The sequence below is a fragment of the Delphinapterus leucas genome, chromosome 19, assembly GCF_059928025.1.
Source record: "Delphinapterus leucas isolate spDelLeu-1000000601 "Yukka" chromosome 19, BTC_Dleu_Yukka2, whole genome shotgun sequence".
NCBI lineage: Eukaryota > Metazoa > Chordata > Mammalia > Artiodactyla > Monodontidae > Delphinapterus > Delphinapterus leucas.
This window is the reverse complement of record NC_143147.1, coordinates 9,055,735-9,074,088: the sequence shown is the minus strand read 5'-3', so window position 1 is coordinate 9,074,088 and position 18,354 is coordinate 9,055,735. Positions and strand designations below refer to the sequence as shown.

General features: G+C 48.5%; 1 pseudogene; it reads right to left on the bottom strand.

Annotated features, from left to right (window-relative positions):
- Positions 1-4,586: 4,586 nt before the first annotated feature.
- On the bottom strand, positions 4,587-17,896 carry LOC111167726 (NAD-dependent protein deacylase sirtuin-5, mitochondrial-like; annotated as a pseudogene).
- Between the last annotated feature and the right edge of the window lie 458 nt (positions 17,897-18,354).

Below are 18,354 nucleotides of genomic sequence, written 5' to 3'. Positions count from 1 at the left end.
ATTTTTTTCCAGGACTTTTTTTTTTTCTTTAAATAGAGCAGATCAGTTGTAGAATGTCTGACTTTCAGGAGGTACCTGATTGTTTACACGTGGTTTGTTTTTCTTGTTCCTGTAGTTTCTGTAAATTTGCAATTAGGGCCAAAGGCTTGGTGTATTCAGGTTACACATTTTTGACATTAACACCTCACAGATGTATTTCATCTTGCATCACAACAGAAGTCTCGTTAATATCTGGTTGGCTCACTAACTGGGATGCAGAATTTGATCGCCACATCTTCCCAACGTGAGGTATGTTTTTACTGTTGCGGTTAATGGATAACCTGTGCACTGACACCAGCAGTGCATGGATAGCCCGTTTACCAACAGCCTTGTATCTGGTGGTTTGGGGGTCCAATGATGATGATCCTTGCCGGAATCAATCATTTCGTCAAGATTTGCAAGATGGTGATTTTCTTTATTCTGGTTGCGCCATGTGGCGTGCGGAATCTTAGTTCCCGACCAGGGATCAAACCCGTGCCCCCTGCAGTGGAAGCGAGGAGTCTTAACCACTGAACCATCAGGGAATTCCCCCTGCAAAATGGCAATTTTCTATCATTCTTTTTACATTTACTGACTGGCATTCATTAAGGAAGAGCTTTCCTTCATCGGCTGGGAATGCACGTAGGGTCATGCTCGAGTCTTTCCTTAAATTACCAGTTTTCAGAGGCAGGAGTCACTGGCAGTGATGACGAGTGATTCAGTGTGTCACAAACAATTATGATCATTGTTTCTGATGCTCTAATTATCCCAGATTTGGCCAGTTAGAACCCTTCAAGTAGCCCTTTTGTCTTTTGACATTACCCCTCCAATCTCTGGGCATTTAATGGCCTTTTTTTTTTTTTGTAAATGTATTTATTTATTTATTTTTGGCTGCATTGGGTCTTCGTTGCTGTGCGCGGGCTTTCTCTAGTTGCGACGAAGGGGCTACTCTTCGTTGCGATGCACGGGCTTATTGTGGCTTCTCTTGTTGCAGAGCACAGGCTCTAGGCGCGTAGGCTCTAGAGCACAGGCTCAGTAGTTGTGGCGCACGGGCTTAGTTGCTCCGCGGCCTGTGGGATCTTCCCGGACCGGGGCTTGAACCCGTGTTCCCTGCATTGGCAGGCGGACTCTTAACCGCTGTACCACCAGGGAAGACCTGGGCACTTCATGGCATTTTGACAAAGCCATCTCAGGTTCACCTTGCACTTTAAATGCCCCAGGTATGACATGAGCCATTTCTCCAGGAATCCCTGGCTCTTTTTAATAGGCAGAAATTTAGAAGCCAGATCTGGGCAGTGGGCAGGCTCACTGCTACTGGGCGTGCTTAGCAAGTGGGCTGAGCCCTTCCAACCATTGAGTGTGCATAAAGGCAACTCTGCCGTCAGTTTCATCAGTTACATAATATCTATGTAATGGGAGACATAATTACCTCCCAGACGAAGGACTCTGGGAGCAAACAAGTCTTGTTGAGCAAACTAAACTGGAGAGAACACAAGTGTTAACACTTACTAGGAAAGCAGCAAACTTAACCACGAGGTCTTTTGCCAAGGCCGTCAGCAGCGCATTTCCAGAGGACGGGAGCATGTCAGTCAACCTGGCAAGTGGGTTAAGTAGGGGGCAGTTAAGAGCAACGAAGTAAGGACACCAACTATGTTGTGTTTTAACTATGAACTTGATGATTTACTGTGTTGATAAGTTAATCACACTCCTTTCCCATCACATTTCATTAAGGCAGGTTTCTGATCTAAATTTGAATTCTGAGAGTCTATTTCATGCAAAGTACTAGTTTTTCTTGCTAAACTTTTATTTGGTCTTTAAAACTTAAAGCCATTAGTTTTCACTCGATGCTCTATCTTCCGGCCGGTATGAATTCACTTGCATGTGCCTGTAAATGTACTTCCAGCCCTCTAGTTTCGTTACTTTCCTCGTGGCGCTCTATTTCACTATAATTATCCCACCTCAGAACACTATAACCATTGAACATGGCAAGCATGTGCACTGCGGTGATATGTATGCATGTGTGTGTAAGCCTGTCAGCAGCATTGAGTCTGCTGTGTAGACGGGGAAAGTGAAGCCCAGGATGCTGACCTGAGGTCACGTACACAGTGTGACAGAACAAGGGTTGGAACCCATGGCTCCAGCCCTTAGTTGAGTTCTTCCTGTAAAATATTGTTAAGTGAAAATATATATATATATATATATATATATATAGTTAAGTGAAAACTGAGAACACAGAAAGTATGTACCTAATTACGTATTTTGATGAGATTAGAGCATTGAAAGTTTTTTGTCTCCCCGTGTTTTTTAAATTCAAATCTTTATATGAGAAGAGCCCAAAAAACGATGCACTCCCCTCCCCCTTCCCATTCTGGTCTCCCACCCAGATCTTTTCCCCGTTCGGCAACCACGTGGTCAATGACCACCTGGACCATCGGATTTGGGCTTTACCCCTCCATGTTCCGGTTCATTCTTCTCTATCCCAACAGCCATTACCTCATTTCAGGCCTTTCATCAGCTCTTGTTTATTTTGTAGCCAGGTAAGTGTTCACCCTACCCCAGATCTTGCACCTCTCACTGTATCTGCCACATTTGCCAAAGACAAGACATCTAACCAGGACCACCACATGCAGCTGTGCAGGTTGAGGAGTGCATGTGACTGTGTCACCATTTGCTGAAAAGCCCTCAGTATCTCACCGTCCACAGCAGTGGCTCTCACTCTTAGCTGAACGTTAGAATGACCTGAGCAGTTGATTAACTTCATTTGGGTTGGGACCTGGACCTCAGCGTTTCACTACCCAGGTGATCCTAATGTTCCAAAGTGGAGCGAGGGCAGAAGCAGCGAAGCCAATTAGGAAGGTGTGTTTACAGGTGATTCAGAGGAGAACTCGTGGTCGCGGTAGAGAAGTGACCCAGCACGTGGTGTGTTTTGCAGGTAGAATACAGGACTTGCTGGTGACTTGGACTGGGGTGTGAGGCAGAGAGGAGCCATGGACGGCTGTCGCTGCTCCCAGGAGGAGAGACTGGCGTATTCACTTCTGTATCTCCTACACCAAGCACAGCGCCAGGCACATGGCAGGAAGTAGGCCCTCAATAAATGTTTGATGAGTGCATCTCTGCAGGAACCTCTGCACAATAATCAAGATTGTTTCCTCAGAAAAAAGAATCATTTTACATGTCCATCCAGAACTGCAAAGGGTCTGGGATTTTACTTGACTTCCAAGATAATAAACTAGCCTGTTATTTTCATGGGTGCTGGCACAAGACATGCGACTCCTGGGTCAAAGACAAAGAACTTTGTTACTCGTGGCAAGAGCGTAGCCAGACTTCATATCTGAGCCAATTACCCTTGCTTTCCCTCATCCCCACCTCAATCACAAGAGGGTACCGGTGGGCCTAGATGGCGGGACTGCATCACAGGAAAGCAACATTTGGGGAAATCACTCCTTTTATAGTGAACGTCAAGCAAGCATGCTCTGTCGTGGGACACGCTGCTCGCTGTAAACACAAGCCTGAGAAATGGCCCAGGTAAAGATACCAGCACAAACATGTAGGGATACTCAGGGCCGTGGCCTTACTGTCTCTCCCAAGAATGCCCTTCCACTGAGAAGGGGGGTCGTTCTTGCCTACAGGTAAGAAGAGAGGAAGCAAAATGAAGTTGCCTGTTCCAAGCCTACGGAGTAGAGGCCTTTTCCTGAAGAAAAATCTTAGGTCATACTAAATCAGACCTACACCCAGAAGTTGAAAAGTAATGATCTCACTACACTGTACACTGATTTAAAACTACACCTGGACTACTTGATCTCATTTTTGAGCATCATGCTTTACACTAGAGTGTAATACATTACATGAAACTTAAATGGTTGAAAAAAATTAGAATATCTCTTGACACATGAAATTCAAATTTCAGCGTCAACAAATAGTTTTACTGGAACACAGCCACACTTATTCCTCTAAATATTGTCTATGGCTCTGCTTTCCTGTTGCAAAGACAAAGTCGTGGACCATCAAGAGACCTGAACTATTTACCTTCTGACTCTTCACAGAACAAATCAGCCGACTCTTGCGTCTGCACAACAGGGTGCGGGCTGAGGTCTACCGGCTAAGCGAACACCAGACGAATTAGCAAAAGGAGCAACACTCGGGGTGTGCAGAAGAGGGCGAGAGCACTCGGGGTGTGCAGAGGAGGGCGAGAGCCCTGGAGCACGGAAGCGAAGGGGTACAGACGCGCGCAGCCGGCAGTCCGGCCTAACACGGGAGGGGCGGCCGGCTGCCCACGAAGCGAGAGGCCAGGGCTGCCGAGACCCGCGCCCGAGCCATGCCGCCCCTGCCGACCACTCCCTGCCTGGCGCCCAGGAGCCCCGTCCCCATCCGAGCGGAGGTCCGCGGGTCGTCAGAGGTCCTCCCTTCCCGGAGCGGCCGGGGTCACGGACTCGCTTTCCCGTCTTGCGGAAGGAGACGTGGGTGAACTGGTCACCCTCTCCTCTAGTTATTCAGCCGTTCACTCAGTACACAAACGGGGAGGTGGCTCCTCGGCACTGCGCCCTCCTCCCACTCTGACTGAGAAATTCTCAGTAAGCCGGAGGGGCTTCGATGCCCACCTTCCGCACGCCCCGAGCGGGGTAAGTCCACCGAGACGAGGGACCCTCGCCCGCTCCGGACGGCCCGCCGTCAGGCTGAGGGGAGAGAACGGCCAGAGCCCGCACTCACCCTCTACAGGGAGGGGTTCGGACCAGACCCGCCCTCCTGGGACCACGGCCCATCCGTCCCAACACCCGCTGCAAACGCCCAGCTTCCGGCTTGCAGAGGATTCTCGGTTGCTGGGCGGGGCCAGGCGCGCGGGCGTTCCTGGGAAATGCGGGCGGCACCTCCCTGCGCAGGCGCACCGCCTGTCGTCGTGGATCTGCCCGTCGCCACCTATCCCCCCGCGCCGTGCGAGAGCCCCTGCTGGCGCGCTGCGGCCAGGCAGGGAGGGCTGGAGGGAGCGGGGGCATCCTTGGGGCGGCCTGGCCGCGCACGCCGACACCTCCTCCGAGGTGTCCCCTGAGCTCTGCCCTCAGGGGCGGAGGAGATTGTTGGTGCGGATATTCAAACAGCGCTCCCATCGCCTCCCTCCAAGAGTGCAGCAGCCGCTCTTGTCTCCAGAGGTGAACCTCACGTACCTGTCCACCTGCTTGGGCAGTCAGCCAGTCTCGCTTCCGGTCTACAGTCCACCACCAACACTCACCGCCCCAGATCTCAGCATCATATTATTTTACCTGTGAACATTTCAGTGTACTTTTTTTTTAAGCAGGTTTTTTTAAAATTAATTAATTTATTTATTTTTGGCTGCGTTAGGTCTTCGTTGCTGCCCGCAGGCTTTCTCGGCGAGCGGGTAGGCTTCTCATTGCGGTGGCTTCTCTTGTTGCAGAGCAGGGGCTCTAGGCGCGCAGGCTTCAGTAGTTGTGGCGCACGGGCTTAGTTTTTCCACTGCATGTGGGATCTTCCTGGACCAGGGCTTGAACCCGTGTCCCCTGCGTTGGCAGGCGGATTCCTAACCACTGCGCCACCAGTGAAGTCCCCGCCCCCCCCCCACAAAATCTTTTAAAGTTATATTCCCTTTGCATTATTTTAATTAAAAGTCTCAATCCTATTAAAAAGTGAAGTACTGAAGTACATAACCAACACCAGTGTTCACTCTGTCTTGTCCATTCTTAACCTGCCCGATTTGTCTGATTTCTTATTTTGTTGTTAAGAAATAAAACATTTGAAGTAGGCTCTCTCTTCCCACTGATTCCAGGCTGGCAGCCAATTTGACTCCTCTTAAAATTGGGGGGAGACTAGTGAGGCCCAAGACAAGCGAACTTAAGGCTGCAGGATTGTCCAGTTGTCACCGACCCTCCCAAGTCGGGTCCCAACAAGGGTCCTCCTGCCCGGTGTCATTCGAGCCAATAGGAGACCAGGCTGGGATGAGAAGCAAAGGAAGGCTTTATTCTCCGGTCAGAAGGTGGAGAGGACAAGCTCTCCCGACAAGCCAAACAGGCCATGGTGGAGCTGCTTTATAGGGTCTCGAGGGTGGGGAGGGGGCGGGGTTCTCACGGGCCTGCGCGGCTCTGGCTGCAGATGGCAGTGTCGGGCGCAGCGTCTCTGCACACGGCCCGCCGCCGCCATCTTGGACTGAGTATCGTGCGCTGCGCGTCTGCACGCGGCCCCGAGCTGAGGTGCAGGTGCACCCGTTTCCCACCGGCAGCTCCAGGCTGAAGGGCCCGGTGCGAGACCCGTGTCCGCGGCCCACTGTGAGCAAGAGAGACTGGACTCAGCACAGAGGAGAAGAAAGGTTAGATGTTGTTTTATTACCCAGATTCTATGTTTATCGCCGGGAATTGTTCATGGGCTTTGCGGGTGGCACGAAGCCTGGAGGGTGGTAAAAGCATCCCCTTGTCGACAATGAACAATCTATGATAGGAATGGGAAAGAGTTTTATCTGAGCCAACCTGAGGACTGTGGCCCAGGAGACGGCCTCTCAGTAGCTCTGCGGATCTGCTCTGGAGAGGCAGGGTTTTCAGCGCGGTTTTAAATCTTGTCAGAACAGAGGTCAAACCAGTCAGGGATACGTTCCTTCAATGTTTCCAAAAAGACCAGCACGGACGCAGCGGGACAGTGTGGCCTTGGCGCCTGGGAGGGCAGTGTTTTCATTGAAGGGGTCCCAGGGAGGGAGGCATCTAATCTTTATTGTTAACAGGGACGTCCTTTACTTCTGGTCAGTGAGCCCTTTTCTTTAATGGTTAAAGCAGACGTACGATGCGTGTCATAGGCCACACGCAGGCTATTCTAGTTAACATGAAGTTCGAGTTAACTCGTGTATAACCGGAATAACTTCCCCACACCTGAGTATGCGAAAACTTCTTCCCTCACCTTCTCACCAAAGACGAGTGGGGTCAGGTGAAGGAGTTTTTCCGTTAAGTATTGTGACGAACTTCTAAGCAGGATATTGGCTGCAATTAAGAGAAAAGGAGTAAAAAAAAAAAAAAAAAAAAAGAGGAAAGGAGTGACCTGGGGTCTTAGACCATTGCTGCTCCCCGCTGACTCAAAATGTTGAAAAGAACCTTCCAGAGAACCTCCTTCTAGGGGCTGCAGGACAGGCAGCCTGTGACTCAAAGGAGAGTCCGGTCAGAAGCGTGAAGTCAGTCTTTACTGCTGGGCAACAGCTTCCCGGCAGCACGCTGTTGGCAGCAGGACTGAAGGCAGGTGTCCACGGGTGACAGATGTTCCTCGCAGTGTGACCGCGCTGACCCCAGCTCCCTCTCATCTTCCTTGTCAACCCGTGTCATGCCAGGCTCCAGCCCCTACACCACCAGCACCACGGCTCACACTCAGCAAAGGTAGAATTAGTTCTGCAGTTATAGTTCCTACAGATTTCAGCCCAACATGCCAACCAGATACTTTACAAATACATTTAAAGAAACAACCCTCCACGGACATCTCCTCAAGCGAGCAGAGACCCTCCACCCACCCCAGCAAGCCCGATCCTTTGAGGATGTCCCCGGGGAGGAGGACCAGTCACTGCCCAGCTGGGAAGGGCTCCTGGCTCTTCGGAATCTAATTTCTCTGGACTTCTTTGCATCCCTGTCTCACCTGTGTGTCCTTAAAAATGTCATTCTTAAAGTTTATAACACCTTTCTGTATGCTGTCGTGGGCGCGCTGGTCTGTTGCAACCTTGTACATCAGACCAGAAGCCGTGCAAGAGCCATTATTATGTGAAAAGGTGAATCTTGGAAGCAGAGAACTTGAGAGTGGGCAGGATGCCAACTACAGGGAAATGGCAGCATTTCCAGGCGCGCTGGTTTGAGTCTTTCGATCGTGCATTTAAAGTGAGGCAAACTTCACACAACTGTGTAATCTTTCTTTGAAACAAGCAGTCATTTGAATGTAGGCCTGGGGAAGGAGCCCACCTGAGCTCATCTAAAATGTGGGTTTTATGGTTAAATAAGGCTTTTGTGAGGAAGTTGGGGGCATTGCAAGGAAGTAAGTGTCGTGACCAACTTGCCAGGCGGTGTCGTGGATGGAGCGCTCCCAGAGGTACAAGGGTCTGAGCATCACAGGTTCTTGCGAGCTGACTACCGTGGGGGGAGAGAATGGGGCTCTGAAATGGATATTCCAGAGGGAGCAGGTTCCTGGTGGTGGCGGGGTCTGTGGGGTGAAGCCTCAGCGTGAGGCCTTATGTGGGTGGCGAGGAGATACTCCAACAGCAGCGTGTCTGGGTGGGGGTCAGTCATCCTGTGGACACTGACCGCGATGAGCAGGAAGCTAAGACTTGGGGTGGAGAGGGAGTTTGTGGGCAGAAGTCTTCAGTATAGAGGCCGGAGGTGGGTGGCCAGCAGGTTTGCAGGAAACGAAAACACAGTGAGCATGAAGCTGTCTCCTGGGTGCTGTGAGATTTAAAGGAAAATAAAGCAAATAATTGAAATCTGGTTAAGCCTTCTAATCATGCTGTCCTGTCCTCTATGTATTTTTCTCATGAGGATAAGAGAAATGGAGAGTCTAGGACATATTTATGTGCAGTGAAGGTAGATATTGGCCGTCTTTCACATATAAGAGATCTTAAGCTTGTAAGAAAGTGAAGAGAATGTTTAAAATGTACTTTTTTGTATTGTGAAATTGGTTATATCCTGGAGAATTAGAGTGGAATCGCCGTTTCACCAATCACTCCTCATCTAAGAGAAAAGTGTACCTTTAAGTCTGTAGAAATCTTTTCAGCAAGTTAAGCACAGGGCATTCTGGGAAAATGTCTCTGACAAATTTAAAAAATAAAAAGCGGGCTTCCCTGGTGGCGCAGTGGTTGAGAGTCCGCCTGCCGATGCAGGGGACACGGGTTCGTGCCCCGGTCCGGGAAGATCCCACATGCCGTGGAGCGGCTGTGCCCGTGAGCCATGGCCGCTGAGCCTGCGCGTCCGGAGCCTGCGCGTCCGGAGCCTGTGCTCCGCAACGGGAGAGGCCACAACAGTGAGAGGCCCGCATACTGCAAAAAAAAAAAAAAAAAAGTAAAAAGCAAATAAAAATCAGTGGTGTTCAAAGGAGCAGCTTTGCTCAAGTCTTTTACGCTGAGTGGATTAAAATCCCACAGCTCTAATGCTGCTGCTAAATTGTAAAAGACAGTAGGGAATATAGTTCATTTTATTATTGATTTAGAAATTAATTTTACCTCATTTCCAGGGTTTGAGAGTATTGTTACTGAATGGACTTGGGTCCGCTTGCCCACCACACAGCAAAGCCAATTTGCTGGCACCGGGTTTGTTTTTTTTGTTTGTTTGTTTTTTATTAAACTTTGCATTTGTGAGGCACCCAAATAAGGTATGTAGAGTTTGGCCGGTATTTCCAGGACTTTTGTTTTTTGTTGTTGTTTTTTTAACATCTTTATTGAGGTATAATTGCTTTACAATGGTGTGTTAGTTTCTGCTTTATAACAAAGTGAATCAGTTATACATATACATATGTTCCCATATCTCTTCCCTCTTGCATCTCCCTTCCTCCCACCCTCCCTATCCCACCCCTCCAGGCGGTCACAAAGCACCGAGCTGATATCCCTGTGCTATGCAGCTGCTTCCCACTAGCTATCTACCTTACGTTTGGTAGTTGGCACCAGGTTTTGGTGAAGGAAGGTCCAGTGTTTAGTTGCAGGACACCAAGCAAGGAGTCTGGGGGGCTCGTGCTCAAAAGACCCAAACTCCCAGGTGGCTATCAGGGAAGGGTTTTTTTTTTTTTTTACATCTTTATTGGAGTATAACTGCTTTACAATGGTGTGTTAGTTTCTGCTTTATAACAAAGTGAATCAGTTATACATATACATGTGTTCCCATATCTCTTCCCTCTTGCGTCTCCCTCCCTCCCACCCTCCCTATCCCACCCCTCCAGGTGGTCAGAAAGCACCGAGCTGATCTCCCTGTGCTATGCGGCTGCTTCAGGGAAGGGTTTTTAAAGGCAACACTTGGGGGAAGGCTGCTGGGTGACTTTCTTCTAGTTTGTTAGAGGTGAGATAACAGGGTGGTGTTTCAGGAATCTTAATCATCAACCTTCTGATTCCAGCCAGTCTGGGGTCTACGAGCTGGTGGTCTGCATCAACCTGGGGGTGGGGGGATGATCTTAGTTCCTGCAGAATACTCTAAGGTATGCATCAGATTGTTATGTATATCCCTTGGGAGGAACTAGGACTCTGTTTTACCATTGACCTATTGTCATTACAGGAAGTCCCCTACGTACGAACAAGTTCCATTCTGAGAGCACATTCATAGGTCCAATTTGTTCATAAGCCAATTTGTTCATAAGTCCAACAAATTTAGCCTGGGTACCCAGCTAACACAATCGGCTATATCATACTGTACTGTAATAGGTTTATAATACTTTTCACACAAATAATACATAACAAACAAACACAAAAATAAACGCTTTTAATCTTGCAGGACAGCACCTTGTAAATTACAGGAGTACAGTACAACAGCTGGCATCCAGGGGCACGTTCGCATCTTTGAAAGTTTGCAACTTGAAGGTTCGTGCATAGGGGACTTACTGTACTTTTCTTGCTTAACTGCTTTTCCTTTGTTTCTGTGTTCCCTCACTTCCCTAATTGGTAACTGCTTGTGCTCTTTGAAACTCAGGGAAGACCTAGGAGACTAAAGTCTTTCCCTACGAACAAGAAACGGGGGACACAGGGGGCTTTCGTACCCTTTAGGGCCCCAAAGGGTCCTGCTCAGTTTCAGTATCACCTCCAGCGGGAAAGTCAGCCCCAAACAGAGCAGCTTACAATGCTGCAGGGATGGCTCCGAACACAGGGGCCCTGTGGCAGCGGCAGTGATGTTGCTCTGGCTGGGCTGTTGACCAGATGCAACCATACAAGTTTAACTACAATTTTTACTGTGAAATTGGACTATAATAAGAAATACATATGTGGGGCTTCATCGTAAGCTCCTGGTTAGAGCTCCTAACACCGTCGTAATTTCCTAAGTAATAAAAGAAATAGCATCGTTATTTGGGTTCTGTGAGTCATAAGCAGGAAAAGAGTATCTTTTGTTATTCATAGCAGCACCTAAGTTTATATGAATGGGGTGAATTTTGGAAAGCCCCTAAGGATGGGGGGCTGGTTGCCAGGGGAACCAACCATGTGATTCAAGGGTTGGAATTTCAACTGGAGGGGACCTCTGGGGAGGGGAGAGGACTGGAGATTGACTTAATCACAAATGCCCAATGATTTAATCAATCGCGCCTATGTAATTGTCAAGGAAAAACCCAGTTCTTCGCTACTTCGTCTGTCTTTTCTGTGAGTCACACAAAACACTTCACTACTGGTCACCAAATGTTTTCTGGTGGAGTTTTTTTCCCAACATCAAGCAGTTCTCCACAACACCAGCTGTGTGTCCTGCACTTTAACTCAGTTCCAATACTATATTCCTGGAGGTAGTGTCAGATCCCACAGATTAAGGGCTCAGTCCCATAAGACTGCCCCCACAAGCACACACACACTTCAGATGCCAATCACAAGTCCAGGTTATCATCTGTGCTCTGACCGACCGCTATAGATGGCAGGTTCCAACAACTCCCTCCTTGGGTTTGATTGATTTGCTAGGATGGCTCAGAGAACTCAGAGAAGTGTCCCTCAGTATCTGCTGGGGATTTCTTCCAGAATACCAAAACTCTGGGATGCTCAAGTTCCTTATATAAAATGGCCTAGGGCTTCCCTGGTGGCGCAGTGGTTAAGAATCCGCCCGTCAATGCAGGGGATACGGGTTCGAGCCCCAGTCCGGGAAGATCCCACATGCCGCGGAGCCGCTAAGCCCATGCACCACAACTACTGAGCCTGCGCTCTAGAGCCCACGAGCCACAACTACTGGAGACCACGCGCCTAGAGTCCGTGCTCCGCAACAAGAGAAGCCGCCACAATGAGAAGCCCGCGCACCACAATGAAGAGTAGCCCCCGCTCGCAACAACTAGAGAAAGCCAACGCGCAGCAACGGAGACCCAATGCAGCCAAGAATAAATAAACTAATAATAATAATTTTTTAAAAAAAGAACCTAGTCAACTAGCAGCTAAACCTTTGGGTGGCCAACACTTGAACAGAATTAGACTTCTGTAATATAGTAAACCTGAGAGCTTATTCTGTCTTACAGACCAAGGGTCCCCAACCCCCTGGCTGTGGACCAGTACCAGTCTGTGGCCTATTAGGAACTGGGCCACACAGCAGGAGGTGAGTGGTGGGCAATTGAGCGAAACTTCATCTGCCGCTCCCCATTGCTCCCCATCGCTCCCACTACTGCCTGAACCATCCCCCAAGTCTGTGGGAAGATTGTCTTCCACAAAACCGGTCCCTGGTGCCAAAAAGGTTGGAGACCACTGTTACAGACTTACTATCTTATGGCCTCAGGAAGCACTCATTTCAGAATAGGAGCAAAAACAAAGAGGAGGAAAGTAAATTAAAGTTATTGAATACAGTTTGGGAATCGGCTGAGAAACATGGAAAATGGAGAACTACCCAGTCTGCAAACACCACTCACCTTAACGCAGGGACCATCACCTGAAGGCGGCCTTAACCACTGGCCCGCAGGTGCATGGAGCCCCTGTTTCCCTCAGCACATAGATTCCACTGTGTACAGTCATGTGTTGCATGTCAGGCCATCAGAAGAGAAACACAAGAGGAGACCAAGACAGGAGGGCATTTTGTAAATGAATGAATCATACACGGCCAGGAACCTTTAGAGAAGTGGTCCTAAGACCTTTTTGAGTATCCATTGCTACCACGCACTCAGCTTCTACGTATGTTACATAGAGTGTCCATGACGTGGTTCATTCCCGCACTCACGCCTGCTCCCAGCTGTGAGCTGCGATGCCAGGAGGGATCCAGAATCCACGGAATGCTCCTGGTGTAAGAGGGAGAAACCAAGAGAGGGAAGGAACTAGAAGTTACCAGAGTTTTCACACGTGTGTTTGGAGGTTTTTCTCTCACCAAGACGAATTTTGGAAATATCCTGGGCGGCTCTAGTTGCACTGCTGAAGCTGCAAGATTAGGGAAGGACTAATGCGGCCCCATAACATGTGGATGTGAAAACAGCTAGAAGTGGGTTAAGCTCAGACCGAGACGGAGGTCGGCAGAGATGGCCTGAGTGGACTCCTCATTACGTACGTGTACTTCCTGAGGAAACTGTGGCCTGAATCCGAGGGGGCTATTCTGGGAGATGGCGATGGTCCTGAGCCCTGAGAGGCTTTCCTAGGAATTGAGCAGGAATGCTGACCCCAATACCAATTGCCTAGCAGAGGAGAAAGTGATCTGAGGAGGGAGTCGTCCACGGGGACGGTGACAAGCGGATCATGTGCACAGGCTGTCGATTTTTCCCCCCAAAATAGATGCAGCTGATCTCCTTGTGCTTTATTTTTAGTTTGTCTCTCTTTCCATTCACTGATTTTCTCTTTGAGTCTGTCCGGTATCAAGCTTATCCCATATGTAGAGTAATTTTTAAAAATTCCAGTGACTCTCTTTCCAAGATTTGAAGATTTCAATTTGTTTCTTTTTAACATCACCTGTTGCTGCTTTATTTCTGATTGCTTTTTAAGAATTTTTCTTGTTCTTTTTTAAAATGGAAGTTATCCCTTTTTGTATCTCTCTGAGCATGCCACATATACTTACTTTGAAGTCTTTATCAGTCTGTTCCAAAGTGTGAATTTGGAGTGGATTCACATTCCAATTTTTTATTTTCTTGGAAAGCTTTTTTTTTTTTTCTCTCTTTCTTATCCTGGGCTCATACTTCCCTGCCTAGTGGGGTTTTTTTAATAAAAAATTATTAAAATAATAATAAATTAAATAATTTATTATTAATAAATTATTAATTTATAAATAAATTAAATTTATTTAAATAATAAATTCATTCATTCATTCATTTTTGGCTGTGTTGGGTCTTCATTGCTGCACACCGGCTTTCTCTAGTTGCAGCAAGCGGGGGCTACTCTTCGTTGCGGTGCACGGGCTTCTCACTGCAGTGGCTTCTCTTGTTGCGGAGCACGGGCTCTAGGCGTGCATGCTTCAGTAGTTGCAGCATGCAGGCTCAGTAGTTGTGGCTCGCAGGCTCTAGAAGGCAGGCTCAGTAGTTGTGGCGCACCGGCTTAGCTGCTCTGCCCTGCCTAGTGGTTTTATGGTTGCTTACACCTGACCCCTGGCTAAGCCATAGTCCTACAATGACATTTTAGGCCTCCCCTGTCCCACGGTGGTTTCAGAGTCATGCAGAATCAGGAAGTATACCAACTGGAGGCTTGGTTGTGAGGCTTATCTCTGTGTCCCTACCTCTCCAGTCTCACAGTCTAGGAAATGCCATCTCCCCAGGTGGCAATCAGCAATAGTTGTTTATTTTTTCCCAGCTTCCTTTCATGACCTACTCTGCCTCTCACTTCCAGCAGTGAGCCTTGTGTGGAAAATTTTTAGTTCTCTTTATCCCATAGGATCAAACTCCCAATCAGTTCTGCTGACTTCCGGGTCAGAGCACAGCACACCCCAGGCTGCCGTCTGCTCTGTTTTGCATTTCTGCAAAGGGAGTACTTATCTCTTTTCTGCTGGATCTTTTCTATCTTCAAATACTCAACTTATCCTTGAGTTTATCTAGGTATACATATCTAGGTTTTCTATTTCAATATTTTATCTGTCACTGCTGTATGTTTGGAACAGAGAAGGTACATCAAAGCATGAACTCTCCGTCTTATCCCTGGCCTTTCTTCTCTGCCCCAAGTCTTTATGTCCAGTGGCTACTAAGCAAGGGAATTTTTGTGTCTATTGATGCAGTGATGTATATGGGTATGAGCTGACCACAGTTTACCAAATAATCAGCTTTGATGAGACAGATGGGGAAAGTTCATTACAGGTAGATTATTTCTGAATGACTTAGTAAATTATGAACCAACTCTCTCTTTCATGCCTGAACCACTAAAAGAGAGGTTGGATTACAAAATCTGAGAGATCTGTTCCAGATTTAAATGACCTCTTATCCATATTAAGTCATCACTTAAGAGGAATACACAACAACCAGGTTGTTTTTGAGAGTTGAATCAGCGAATTTGTAATTACCACACTTGAGTATGAGCTCATTAGCCAGTCTCATCCTAGGATGTATAACACCAGAGGACATGTTACAGCCTCATAACAGAATATCCAAGCCTGTGAAGGACTGGGGTAAAGCTGGACACATCTAACCTCGGTGACCACCTACAAGCAGGATGCCTCTTATTTAGGAAGGTCCTTTCCCTCAACCCAAGGCAGGTCCTTCGCCCATCAGAGTGAGGGAGCCCCCCACACTTCTGGAAGAAAGCAAATATGACACAGGGCTCGAAAGCATGGGTTTTGGAATTTGTGAGCCTCAGTCCCAGCTCTGCCACTGGTTGACTATGAAATTGGCAAGTTAACGCTCTCTGCCTTCATTCCCTCATTGTTGAGAAAGGAGTAATAGTTGTCTTCCCTCCCAGAGCTACCATGAGCGCTAAATGAAATAATGAGTGTAAAGTGCTAACCTGGGATAGCATGTATGTTCCTCCAAAAATTAGTAAACACAGAATCACCATATAATCCAGCAATCTGGGTATATACTCTAAAGAACTAAAAGCAGGGACTAGGACTTCCACGTTTATAGCAGCAATATTCACAGTAGCCAAGAGGTGGAACCAACCCAGGTGTCCATCGATAGACGAGTAAATAAACAACATCTGGTCTGTCCACAAAATGTAATATTATCCAGTCTTTAAAAGGAAGGAAATTTTGACATATGCTGCAACACGGATGAATCTTGAGGACACATAATGTGAAATAAGCCAGACACGAAAGGACAAATAGTGTATGATTCCACTTATATGAGGTCCCTCAAATGTGGATCTGTCAAATTCATAGAGACAGAAAGTAGAAGGGTGGGTGCCAGGGGCTGGGGGACTTTCAGTTTGGGAAGATAGAAAGTTCTGGACGTGCGTGATAGTTGGTTGCACAACACCGTGAATGTACTTAACACTTGTGAACTGTACACTTAAAAATGGTGAAGATGGTAAATTTTATGTTATATGTATCTTACCACAATTTTTTTTTTTTTTTGCTGTAGAAAGGGATTTTATTTTCCACCAACCCTTGCGCAGAAATCACAGATACCAGGGTTTTACCCCTCTACTTCCATCTTTGCCCAAATAGCAAAAATACGATCAGGATAATTACTTTTTCTTAGACAATCTAATTACAAAGTTGTTTCCCTCCCAGTAACCAACCAAACACATCAGAGGTATCTTATGTTTAGGTTCAAACCAAATAACATGAATTGACTTGAGAAATTCTGTGACTTCTCCTTGTAAACATGTTTACTACTGTTGCTTCTAAGTTCCCATCACTTACCAGCAGTTTGGATTCCAGATGATATTTTCAGACCTTTCAGTATTCAGCTCACCATCCACAAGACTGTTTCTCCTGTTGGTGGCCTGGTATTTAGATGTGCTGTGATTTCTTCCTTCCTCAGAGCAATTAAGAAACAGTTTCAGGGGCTTCCCTGGTGGCGCAGTGGTTGGGAGTCCGCCTGCCGATGCAGGGGACACGGGTTCGTGCCCCGGTCCGGGAAGATCCCACATGCCGCGGAGCAGCTGGGCCCGTGAGCCATGGCCGCTGAGCCTGCGCATCCGGAGCCTGTGCTCCGCAACGGGAGAGGCCACAACAGTGAGAGGCCCGCGTACCGCAAAAAAAAAAAAGAAACAGTTTCAGTTTCACGAGGAGCGAGGGCTTCAGGAAAGTCGTCCCACAAGGCCCCTGGAAATGAAACGTGAACCTGTTCATGACGGGGGTGGTTCCCATGTTAAATTCGGCCACTTCTACTCCCCGGGCAGACACGTGGGGGGCAAACATGGCGGCAGGGTAGACCACAGAGGACATTCCCACCACCAGACACAAGTCACAGAGGGCCAGCTCCCTGTCAGCCTCCTTCGGGATGGCAGGGTCCAGGTTTTCTCCAAACCACCCACGTGAGGTCGCAGCAGGCCCACACAGCCAGGCTGCCTCTTCACACCGGCGAAGTTTAAACACTGGGATTCTGGCATCTTGGGCTTTAGGTTCTGGAGCCCCTTTTCCTGATAAAACTGGACAAATTGGACTCTTGTAATTCTCAGCCACAACTCCACAAGAGGTACATCGAGTTTTAAATAAGCTACCATGGATTTCCAGAAGGTTCTTGGTGCCAGCCTTGTGGTGCAGCTCATTGGTGTTTCGGGTGATGACCACAGCCCGTCGGCCCGCCGGTCCGGCCGTGCCTCACGCTCGGCGATGGCCAGGTACCTGGCGTCGGGCCCCTTGCTCTGCACCGCTTCCCGCCGGTACTGGTAGGACTCCCACACCTGGGACGGGCTTCAGGCAAAGGCCTGAGGCATGGCCAGGTCCTGAGCTTGCCATTTTCTCCAATAACCTTCCGCTCCTCTGAAAGTCGGAACCCCACTCTCAGCACTGACGCCAGCCCCTGAAATGATGACTGTGTGCTTGGCTTTTGCAAAAAGCTTCCAGAAGCCCGGCCATATTTGAACTTGGGCGAGCCATTGTTAGGCAAATCTTGGTTTGTGCAAGGCTGGAGAGGTCAATCCACAATACAGCTGGGCAAGTAATTGGCTTGGGACAATCCGGAGAGGTGGCATCAGGTTTTCTGTGTCGCACTAATTATTGAGATGGGCTCGTTTCCTGCCCCTCCCTCGTCTCTCAGGCCGCAGCTGCCCCAGCGCTGTGCCGGAAAGACACCGGGCCTCGGGCCTCTGCACGTGCGGCTCTTAACCACAATTTTTAAAACAAGAAGAGCCACGTGACAGCCTCTGCACTTGCTGCGTAATTACTGTTCATTGCTTTGTTCGATCATTCTTATTGAACAAACCTTCTCCAGATCCTGTGTTAGGACTGCTGCTCCCAAGAGGAATGAGACACAGTCTCTGCCCTCAGAGCTCGTGGTCGGGGCGAGGCATCCACACAGTGTGGGGAGTAAAGTGCTATAAAGTGCCCTGGGTGATAAAGGCCTGTCGACGGCACGAGGGGCACTGGGCAGTGACTGGCCAGCTCTTCTTGAGAGACCAATGGAAGTCAGGAAGCCTTTCTGGAAAGTGTAACACGTGACCTGAATCCCGAAACCCGGCAAAGTGGTCATCGAGCTCTGGAGTTTGCCGGGGAGAGAAATCTGGGCGGTGCAGGGCCTGGCATGTCCTGCTGCATTGGTAGCCATGAGGAGGCCAGGGCCAGCAGCAGCCAGGGCTCGAGAAGGAGGCAAGGGCCAGAGCCCAGGGGGCGCTGGGCTCATGAGAACCATCCCTCAGTAGCACCAGATTGGTTAGCCTGTTTT